This window comes from Protopterus annectens, chromosome 5.part1, assembly GCF_019279795.1.
Source record: "Protopterus annectens isolate FY-2018-M chromosome 5.part1, PAN1.0, whole genome shotgun sequence".
NCBI lineage: Eukaryota > Metazoa > Chordata > Ceratodontiformes > Protopteridae > Protopterus > Protopterus annectens.
In genome coordinates, this window is record NC_056736.1 from 564,561,310 (window position 1) to 564,573,651 (window position 12,342).

Below are 12,342 nucleotides of genomic sequence, written 5' to 3' on the forward strand. Positions count from 1 at the left end.
TTGAAATTCGTAAGAAAATGTTGCCACCTAGTGGTTTGAAAATAATCAAATTTGTTTATATATAATATAAAGTTAGATTGATTAAAAATAAAATATTTTAACAGTTTATTTATTATGCCATAAAGATAATTATAGCAAACCACAGATTCTTTAATTTAATAAAGTGGAATTGATTCATTTAACCCTAGTGAATATACATTACTCTAAGCAAATTGTGTATTATCCATTGTTTGTAAATGCTTTGCCAGTAGTATGTATTTTCAACTATTTTTATATACAGTACGTGTTTCTTTGTACTTGAAGTTTCTGTATGAGTTGTATCTTATGTTTTGTTTTGCTTTCTTTAGTATCTATTGGGTCTTTCCCCCCAGGGCCTCAGCAGAAAATGGGCATCTGCCCCCTCAGACTATCCCGGTAAACAAATGTCAAGTAAATAAATAAAAATATAAGGTTCCCAAAGTAACTGGTACGGAATCTTTCTTTGTTATTCAATAATGAATGTCATTCATTTGAGGAGGTTCCCTCCTTTATTAATATATCAAGACCAATAAAATGTGAAAAAGATGTAGTAGTATTTACAGTTGTAAAAAAAAAAATGCTTTGCAAATTCCATTGCAGTGTGTGCAGTTTAAGCAAGGAAAGCATCCGGTAAGTCCAGTTATGGGTTCAAACTGATATTTTAAATGTGGATGTTCATCGTGTTTCACTGTTGCAGTCATTACTCTTGGGTTATCCTGCTGGCAGGCTACCCGCAGTCGGCCAGAATTCCAAAGTCTAGGTCCGGCGTTGGTTGCTGTCGCCTCTTCCCTGACGTCAGAGCACCAGGGATATAAAAGATGCAGCCGACGCCATTTTCTTCAGTCTTTCTTGCCACACGGTGCCCGAAACAAAAGCAGTTCACAAGTGCCGGTCGGCCGACTCCTGAGATTTTCACAGATGAATTTCAGATCCGAAGTCTTCATTAAAGCTAAGTACCCCGTTGGGGAAACTTTTTCCTTGCTCCAGACCGATGTCAGAAAAAGTTAACAATTGTATTTCTTGTGGGAAGCAAATACCTCATAAGGATTATGATTCTTACTGTATTCCTTGCCTAGGCCCTGATCATAACATTGCTAGCTGTCGGTTTTGTGCTAGATTCAACAAACGCACTATTAAGCGTCAGTTTGATTTTGCTTATCATTATTTTGGCCGAAAATTCTGTTACATAATGCTGTCGGAACAGCTGACGACCAGAGTTTCTAAAAAAACACAAGGAAAAAGAGAAGGTCAGGCATCCGAGATCCAAAACCGACGACAAGGCTTCCGCTAAGCCAGTCACCGGTTCTCAGTGAGGCGCTTTCACAGCCCCTGACACCCGCTACCTCAGAGCCACAGGCCGCTGACGACTCCCACGTGGAGCCAGCTAGGCCTCTGGATATTCAAGGTATTGGACACTCGGAATTCATTCCCTCAGATGGGTCCGTAGCTGCTGAGCAGGCATCGGCTTCTGAGGGTGTTTTCAGACCTACACAGCTATATGTAAAGCCTACTTCAGCTTCAAAAGCAAAGATTACAGCAGCTTTAAAGACAAAGAAACAAGTACAGCATTCTCCAGGACAGACTTCCATGCCTAAGAAACAGATGCTCAAAATGGCTGAAGACCTAATTACCTTGATCAGGGGTTCCCGTCCCCTTCCTGACAAGAGGCCTAGGCAAGAGACAGACTATGACTCTTCAGATCAGGTTTCCATTTCCTCTGACTCCTCTTCTGTACAGGAATACTCTCTTCCTCCCTATGAGGATTCTGATGCTGAAGAATCCATTCCTTCAGCCTCTCCTCCTGAGGATTATTCTTTTGAGGAAACCCTGCATACCATGAGGGAGCACTTCCACTGGGAGAGCCAAGATTACTCAGAATCAAAGAAAAGGCTTAGAGATTTTCTTCTACTTCCTCAGCACAGGCCTCTTGCTATTCCCCCTGTGCTAGACATTGTAGATGATGTATTTTCAGAGTCCGGACTTTCTCCAGACTCCTTACCTCCAGCTCCTGTTAAACCAGACAGATACTACAGGGTTCCTGATTCACATAAATTTCTTTATAAAAACCCTGCTGCTGACCCTAAAACTATTTCTCAGGGTCCCAAAGGGGTTAAGGCCGCTACTGCAAAAAACCCTATCCCTTCTGACAGGGATTCAAGGGCACTAGACAGATGGAGGGAAAAAGGTTTACACTTCTGCTACTTTGACTGTGAGGGCTTTAAATTGTCAATTTCATATGATTAAATATCAGCAATACTTAATGTCACTGTTAAAACAGAAAATTTTGACTAATTCTTATTGTACAGAAAATAAGGAAATACAGGATTTATTGCATGCAACTGAACAAGTGGGAAAGCATACATTGCAATGTGGTTTTGATTCTCTGGAGGCCTCATGCAGGGCCGCAGTTACGGTTTCTGTTACTAGGAGGCATGCTTGGTTAAAGGAACAAAATCTGCCTGATCATGTTAAAGCAAAATTATTAGATGCTCCATTACAACATGATACTTTATTTGGTGTTAAAGCAGAGGAGGTTTTGAAGAAAATGGAGGACAAAGCGAAATCTATGCAAACAGTAAAGGATTTCTTACAGGTTCAGCCACCAAAATTTAGCAGGAACTGGCCTACAAAGAATTGGTTCTTTCCAGTGTTGGACAGGCCACAAAGAGGCAGATACAGACGTCCCAGAGGCATATCCCAGCCCCAGGGCTCATACAGGCCTGAACAGTGGGGTGCTTCTACCTTCAAAAGTGGAGAGGACAAAGCACAGCCATACAGGAAACTGTCCCAATGACTTGGCTCTGCCAGCACCAAGCCCTTATCTTCTTGCAGCCCCCTTAGGGGGAAAACTAGCACTTTTCTCTCAAAATTGGCACATGATCACCCAGGACAAATGGGTATTGAATATAGTGTCCCAGGGCTACAGGTTTCGCTTTCAGACCCTGCCAAAGGCAAAAGGTATGCTAAACCTGCCACACAATCAATGGACAGAGGCACAAAAACAAGTTTCGTCCCTTATGCAAATGAGGGCCATTCAGCAAGTACCACAGCAAGAGCAGGGACAGGGATTTTACTCAAGACTTTTCTTGGTTCCCAGAAAGGACAAAGCCTGGAGACCAATACTGGACCTGTCTTTTCTAAACACATTTCCGGACGTTCCAAAATTCAAAATGTTAACTCTGCAGCAGCTTCTGCCCATGCTGGGCAAGAAGGCTTAGCTTGTAACTTTGGACCTAAAAGAGGCATACCTGCATATACCAATCAGACAATCTTGCAGAAGATACCTCAGAGTCATAGCTGGCTCAATGCACTACCAATTCTCTGCACTGCCCTTTGGCTTATCTACTGCGTCCAGGGTCTTCACAAAATGCCTGGCACCAGTAATTGCATTTTGTAGACAAAGAGGAATTCAAATTTATCCTTACTTGGACGACTGCCTTATACAAGCAGAGAACAAGGACACTCTACTAAAGCATCTGGCATTCGTAAAAAGATTATTAATTTGCCTAGGGTACACAGTAAACGAAAAGCAGTCAAAACTAGTACTCTCTCAAGAGATAATATTCCTGGGTGCAAGCTTAAATACAACTGCCCAGATGGCTTATCTCATGCCAGACAAACAAAGACAACTAACTTCTTACTTCAAAATGTTGGCAACAAAGACCCAGTTATCTGCAAGAAAAATTCTGCAGGCCTTGGGCTTCATGGCATCCTGCATTCTGCTAATTCCGTATGCCAAACTGCATATGAGGAAACTTCAGTGGTACCTAAAAAGTGTCTGGACTCAACATTGTCAAAGCCTGGAAGCATTAATTACCCTCATTGCTTGCCTGCAACAGGAGTTTCGATGGTGGGCTCATGCCTGTCACCTCAGCAAGGGACAGCCATTCACTCTACTCACAGCCAGGCAGTCAATAACAACAGATGCATCAGATTATGCCTGGGGAGCACACATGGCAGGAAAATGTATTCAGGTCACATGGTCCACAAGCCAAATGCATCTCCATATCAATCAAAAAGAGATGCTAGCTGTTCAGAATGTCCTGACAGCTTTCAAGGATCTACTCCATCCAGGACAACTACTGATAAGGACGGACAATACTACAGTCATGTGGTACATAAAAAAGCAGGGAGGCACACATTCCTTCCCCCTCTGCAGACAAGCCATGACTTTGTGGAACACAGCATTGACTTATCAAGTACACCTGCAAGCACAATTCGTGCCAGGAAAGAACAATACTCTGGCAGACGAACTAAGCAGAAACCTTACGGATCCCCACGAGTGGAAACTGGATCCACAAGTCTTCAGCATGATAACAAAGGAATGGGGATGCCCAGACATAGATCTATTTGCCTCCCCTCACAACTGCCAACTACAGAAATTCTGCACAAGGACTTATCACAAGCAAGCATGGAAAGTGGATGCTCTGTCATTCAACTGGAAAAGTCTAACAGTATATGCCTTTCCTCCTCTGCCTCTCCTTCCCAAGGTACTCCTAAAGGTCATACAAGAGAAGCCAAGAATGATTCTGATTGCCCCGGACTGGCCACGCCAGCACTGGTACCCAATCCTAAAAAACTTGTCTCACGGCCCAGCCTGGACATTGCCTCTAATTCCTCACTTACTGACCCAGCAAAACAATCAGATTCTGCACAGCCAACTCAGGACCCTAAATCTGGCAGCATGGCGGGTAATGTTACCATTCAAACCATACCTCTCTCTAAAGCAGTGATGGATGTTATTTTGGAGGCCAGGAGGCCCAGTACCAGAAAATCTTATGCAGAAAAATGGAAAATATTCTGTGCTTGGAACCAGGCACAAGGAATTGACACATCGGTACCAAACATTCCTCAGATTTTACAATACCTAACTGGGATGCTGGACAAAGGCCTATCCTTTTCATCAAGTAAAATTCATGCCTCTGCCATTTCAGTTCATTACAATATGGATCCTCCTATTTTTTCCCATCAATTGCTAAGGCAGTACCTCAGAGGGGCCAAAAACATAAGACCTCCAAGGAGAGCCACACTACCTGCATGGGACCTCAATTATGGCTTGGAAAAACTCACACTGCCGCCTTTTGAGCCAGCCAGTACAGCTGATATAAAGTTTTTATCTTGGAAAACAGCTCTGCTTGTAGCAATAACCTCTACAAGACGAGTTTCAGAGTTACAGGCACTCATGGCTGTGGAACCTTTCATCATTTTCCATCCAGAACGGGTTTCTCTAAGGACGAACCCAACATTTATGCTTAAGGTAGTGTCCAGTGTGGCCCTTAACCAAACCATTCATTTGCCTACCTTTTTATCCAAACCCACAAAATAAGGGTGAGAAACTTCTGCATTCCTTGGACATACACAGACAACTATGCTTCTACTTGGACAGAACTAAAGCTTTCAGAAAAACTGAGCAACTTTTAGTGGCATATGCTGCAGGATCTCAAGGAAAGCCTATCTCAAAACAGACTATTTCAAAATGGATAGGCCACTGCATTCATTTCTGCTACTCACAACATGGCAAATCCATGCCCAAGGGCATTAGGCCTCATTCTACCAGGGCAGCAGGCACTTCAGCAGCCTTTCTCAGAGGAGTACCAACCAAAGACATTTTAGAGGCTGCAACTTGGAGTTCAGTGCACACTTTTACAAAGCACTACCAATTACCTCTCTACTCTAAATCCAGAGCAGGCTTCGCCACTGCAGTTCTGCAAGGCCTTATAGCCTCTCCTAATCCTATTTAGGCCCAGCCACCCAGCCTTAGCTGTGGGATTCAACCCAAGAGTAATGACTGCAACAGTGAAACACAATGAACATAGTACAGTTGTGTACCAACCGTAAATGTAGATGTTCGAGTGTATTCACTGTTGCAGTCCAGGTTACCCACCCTCCATCCCCCTTTTCTTTGCTGGGACTTACCTATACTTCTCTTATCTTATACAACCTATGTGGTGTATTTGCTTGTAGATGAAGGAAATGTTTATTTTACTGCATGCTTAATTATTGGCATAATATTTTTAGCCTACCATTTTGGGGGCACCTGACATCTGGGGCAAGAAAAACTGAAGAAAATGGCGTCAGCTGCATCTTTTATACCCCTGGCGCTCTGACGTCAGGGAAGAGGTGACAGCAACCAACGCCAGACCTAGACTTTGGAATTCTGGCCGACTGCGGTAGCCTGCCAGCAGGATAACCCAATAGTAATGACTGCATCAGTGAATACACTCGAACATCTTCATTTATGGTAGGTACACAACTGTAGTTTTCCTATACTTGCAAAGACTAAATTTGCATGTTTTCAGAAACAAAGATTGCAGAAAAAAATAGACATCTGCTAACATGTACTACTGAATGGATAGTGTAACCAGTAGTGTGTTCCTGTAGTGCTTTCTGTGTTGGCCAGACAAGCAGACCATGGAGGCAGAGAATATCATTATATGTCAGTGGTATAAATTGTGAGAGAGAGTGTCGAACTTTATGTAGATGCGCACAAACATAATAGGGCAGTTTTTTGTATTTATTGATATTGATAAATTAATGGTGGTGCAGCGCTAGCATTGTTGCCTCACAGCAAGAGGTTCTTCTGTTCGATTCTCGGCTGGAGTGCCTTCTGTGTGGAGTCTGCATGTCCTCCCTGCGGTCGAGTGGCATTCGAAAGACATGCGTGAATGGGCATGCCTTCGCTGAAGGTTGGACGTCGGGCTGTCAACTCGGCACCATAAAAATCTACTGCCAATCATTAGCGGGCTGGAGTTCCGCTGTGGCGACCCCTAACTGGGAAAAGCCGAAAAGACAAACAACAACAATAAGGGAAGGTACCTCCTTAACTGAATAGCATTCATTACTGAATAAGAAAGAAGGATTCAGAATAATTGTTTTGGGAGCTCTATATTTACCAGGGTTTAACTAATCAATTTCACTTTATTAATTTTAATAATTTGTATTTTGCTGTAACTATCTATATGGCATAATAAATAATTGAAAACATATTTTGATTAATCTTACTTTATAACATACGTAAATGAATTCGATTTTTTTTCTGTTAATTATCAAAACTTTTCTAACCACCAGGTGTGACAGCCTTTTCTTATGACTTTTGAATTGCAATGATTTTTGGTTTCTTCTAATAATGTAGATAAATAGATCACTTATGATTTTTTCTTGGAAATGTTTTTCACAACTTGAGTTTTGTAAGTGTAGGCAAGTAAGTTAATTTATTTCATTAATATGGACAATTTATTTTTCATTCTGTTTTATTTTAATGTTTCTATTTTTTGAGTCATGTGACTCTACATTAAACATATTTAAGTTTGGATTTATTTTGGTTCCCCTAGATTACCCTGATGATGCTATTGCTTCAGTAAACTTCAAATAATATTTTGAGTGCTAGAACTTGCCTGCTTTTTTATATTTTTCTATGCACCAACTTGGAGATTCATGCACCAAAGATATATGTTATGTATAATGTAAGTTTACCGCAGAAGATCAGACGTACATATCTGTTATGTATAATGTGAGTTTACCTCAGAAGAGCAGAAGTACATAAAATCAAGCTTCAAAACATCGCTCTTAAAAGATTAGATTTTAAAATATCTTTAAAAAAACAAAAACGCTTTCTTGAAGGGGATAAGCCCCCTGTGCCACCATACCCCCTGCTACTTATGTATGTCAACTCTGAGATGGCACAACAACAGATGAAGGGCAAATTGCCACACCCACTGTACTTTGACATTCCACAAAGTAATGCTGACATTTTGCAATTGTAACTATTTGATCGCTTCTACTGATATTATTCTGAACATTTACCTATTATCTGTATGTACATGCGTGTGCGTCTATGTATATGTACATGTATACAGGCATATTTGGTTGCAGTGGTAGTGCTTGACAGGATTGTAATTGACTCTCAAACTGTTGATCACAATCCAGCATAACCAAATTGATTAACCACAAGGAGGGCAAGACTTGATCAGCGTCATTCACCCCATTGCAGATCTCGTCACTAAGTGAAGTTTCACTGGATTGTGCTAGGTAACTTAAATTCATCCGAAACCACACATTTCAAATGACATTATTTGATACTCCTATCATCCATGTGACCTTATAAGTTACCCAATCAAAAATCCTTCGTCGGCTTTTAACTGTTTTTAAAATGATTCCATTTGTTTAAAACCAATTATATGTTTTAATCCCTTTGTTTAGTTCATACATAATGTTTACATGTACATTTAACCCCTGGTATCTGTCCAGGTGCAGTCCATTTTTCTAGGCCAGTTCTCTCATTCATGCTGGTTATTAATATCTCTGCCTCTAGTATGTCTTTCTAACTGTTCACTGACCAAAAGTTCAGACAACTTGAACTTGTTACATTCAGTACTGGGCTTCCAAAGGCATTCAACACATGTTTTTATTTTTGATTGTAAAAGACACTTTACCTGCTGTGAAAATATAATTGAAAATTAGCTACCTCAGATAAAGGTGAAATTGCTATAAATTTGTATTGGTGTGGATCTATAACAGAGGAATGTCCCTTTGTGTTTTTTTTTTACTTTTTTTCTGATCACTTTTATCATTGTGCAATAAACTTACAACCTTTTTACACGTGTATATATATTTATATACATACATATATATCTATAAACAAAATTAAGGGCATCCCTGTTACCCTTTTGATTTCAATATTTCCCCAAAGTACTTTCCAGTTCTGTATAATTTCAATTATATTTTTCACATCCACTAAATGGGTTAAGACAAAACTTTGGCATGCATTACTTTCAACATTATTTGTCTTTTTTGTAAAACCACTGTTAAAGCCACATCTTAAAATAGGATCAAAGGTGTCCATTCTCTTGTTTGTAACGTCTATATCTACTTCTCTTATAAGACCAGGTGGAAAGGGTTATCCGCCTGGTCTTATAAGTGGATGTACATGAAACATGAAAGCCACTGTCATCAGTAGTTACGTGACTAAGCCTTGCAAACTGCCTTTTAACAACACATTTTTTAGTGTGTTGAGGATGACAGCTTTGATAGCATAAATACAAATTGGCAAAAGTTATTTTCTAAAAAAATGATGAGATGACTGTGTCTGTTAAATTTTACATTTTGTTAAAGCTGTAATGAAAGGTGAACTCCAAGAAAATAATAGTGCATTTAGCACCTTAAAAATCATCTAATTACATGATTGTTCTTTTCCATAAATGAAACAGGTGTAAGAAAATACCTTTTGAAACAATATCTTTGTGTGTAAACATTCTTCCCCTTGAGCATACACAGACACAATTCAGTTTTCTTGTTAAAAATAATTTCAGCATCTCAATCCCTTCCGCAGTAGGAATTGAGGTGTATAATACTTTAATGTCTGCTGTGACTAAAAAAATTTCATCTAGTTTAATCTTTTAATCTGTATATTCCTTTAATTTAACAAAAAAAAAATGCCAGAAGTCAGGGAATAAAAGAAGCGGCCAAATGTAAAGCGGATTGTAAAATTCTGTTTAAAAATATTGCCACTAGCTCAGTGTTAGACCTTTGGGCTACTACAGTAGGTCTCATTGGGGTCTTTGGACTGTTGTGAATGTATGGAATACTGAAAATCTGTCCAAAACATGAAAATGGAACATTGGAAAAGTCAAAATTCCAGTGGGCATTCACCATTGTCAAAAAATCAAGCAGTTGATAAACTTCTAAAATCTCAAATGTTGGCACATCCTTGTATGTCATTTTATCATTTGATATTGCAACCATAGCTTTGTAGTACTGAAAGTTGAGTTGCAACCACAGCTCCACTCCTCTTGCTTGTTTTTGTAAAACACAGTTTGACAGACCCATTCAACTGAAACGTGTTGTCCTCTGCACAGGTGTCAAGTTATGAAATATGTATGTAGGAGCAGTTTCTATCAAATATCTAATGCCTGATTCAAAGGTTCTTTTGAAGGCAGCCATTATACTGCATATGGGGGGGTTAAAGTACTTCTTTTGTGTAAACCTATTATAAAACGTCTGAAGTCACCGCTGAACAAATAAGCTAAATTTATTTACCATGTAAGCAGTTTAAGTTCAGCAATAGATGTACTCAGAGTCATCCTCATACCTGGAGTAAAATATATACCTTTTTTTTCCATATTCTCAATCTACTCGGTATTAAAGTTCTAGTTAGTTAAGTTGTATACTCGGGATTTCATTTCCTCTAACCTTTCCTGGGTCAGTTCTTTCCTCTACATAATAAAACTCTCCTCATTTGAAGGCCCCTTCCATTCCTCTAGCCCGAATATGCACTCTGAAATGCCATCTTGGATACATTGGTTGCTCAGGGACATCCCACTGATTTTTATTTTTAAACAATAAATATCTTTATTAAATTATCACGTATGAGATAGGCAGTCATACATTTATATAAATGAAAACAAACCATATTGACATAATCCTCGTTGCAAGCATTATACATCATAAACCATATTGACATAATTTTAGTTGCAAACATTATACATCACTTATCTACCCAATGATTGTCAAACATTATATACCTCATTCATATCATGCCTTCTTTTAAACCTCATTCCTCCCTTGTATGTATTGTTCCCACAATTCCCATTTTTCCTATGTAATTTGCTCCTACCCTTTTCTAAAGGTTCCATTTCCAGTTGTTTTTATCTCTGTTATTATATTCACTACTTCTAGTACAGTTGGTATTGACTTGATTTTTATTTTCTAGTAATTGCTTTTTTAGCAGCCACCATAATTACTTAGTATGTCTAGGCAAGTCTGATTCTGTATCATAACTCAGAAAAAGAATTTCCCTAGATACACCAATTTGCTTACCCAGTATCTCTGATAAAGTCGTTTGCAGGGAATCTTTAATGCCTGCCAACTCATTGCACTCAGAAAATGTTTCCAGTTATGTCTTTCTTCCCCATCATACCTTCAACATTTGCTGTCACTACCCAAGGAAAAATTCTCCGGAGTCTACTTGGGGTATAAAAATACCTATGTAAACTTTTCCAAGCAAAAATCCCAAATGTTCTAGATTTTGTTGCATATTTGGGAGACATACATGTATCCCCATTGTTTCTTTGTGAATTGCTAATCCAGTCTCTCTTCCCAATCCTTTCTAACCTCTTTAGATTGACTCTTGTAGCTATCATGCAATATTTTATACGCATTACTAATTATTTATTTTTTAACAGCAGTTTCTGTTCTAGATTTTACAAAAAACTCTACCAGTGCTGGTCTTTTGTTTATGACTCTCCCATTTTTTTCTCTTTGCCTTTACTCTGATATCAATCCTTGATAGAAAAGGCCATCTTAGGCCTGCAGTCCAAATAAATTCTTAGGGTCATCCTATTGACTAATCTCAAAACCTGGACCAACATAGGAACTTATTGATTCTGTTTTGATTCTCTCCGATCTTCAGTACAGGAGATGGAGCTGCAGGGGTATTGAATTGCCAGTCCTCTTCTAACAAGCTTTCTGACTGGTTCCCTGCAGGCCGTGTTGATTTTTGTTTTTGGGTGTTAATCATCTGAAAAATGAATAGATTTTTTAGCAGTCTTTAAAATTGAGAGTACCCAGTTGAAGAAGCATAGAACTGGTTTTAAACAAATGGAATCATTTTAAAAATTGTTGGTCATTAAGAGATTTCTGATTGGTTAACTTGTAAGTCACGTAGATGAAAGGAGTATTTAATGGTGTAATTTAAAAATGTCTCTAGTGAAGTCTTATTAAAGACAAAAGTACTTAAACATCCCTTTTAATGGCGGTTCAATTGTGCATTTTTTGTTTTAATTTTAACTTATTTGAATTTTGCTGAGCTTGTTCATATTTGCAATGGTTCTTTGCTGTGGAGTACATGCATTTCATTCATTCATTTTATCAGTATCTGGTTTATCTTCTTCAAGGTCTGGTTATCTCAGTAGGCAGCAGACATAAAGACATGGCTTAGCGTTTTGGGATTCACTTAGACACATTCACACATGCAGTGGGTGGAAAATGGAACCTCCCACTGACATAAAACTGAATCAGTTATAATAAAGACATGCAAACTTCATCCAAAGGTATCCTAGCCAGCCAAAATCAGTGCTTAGAACAAAGGTGTGTGATGTGGCAATGTTAACCTTTGCAATGATAATGTTAAATGGTCCCTGTTCTGTTATTTAGTCAGTATATGTCTAGCATGATCAGCTTATATTTCATTAAAACAACTCTTCGTGTACAGTGGTATAGCCATTGCTGAGTGACAGAATCTGACGGCTTTCAGTCTTGCACCTTGATTGTTGCTAATCATATCTGTCTGGGAAGACATCATAATGACTTGTAGTTGTGGGTCATTAT

The 12,342-nt window shown here is 39.1% G+C and overlaps 1 protein-coding gene across 1 annotated transcript in view; it reads left to right on the forward strand.

The window, feature by feature from the left end:
* The window catches only part of LATS2 (large tumor suppressor kinase 2), a 128,936-nt gene that overhangs the window by 73,132 nt on the left and 43,462 nt on the right, over positions 1 to 12,342 (forward strand). The gene's annotated exons all lie outside the window — the stretch shown is intronic.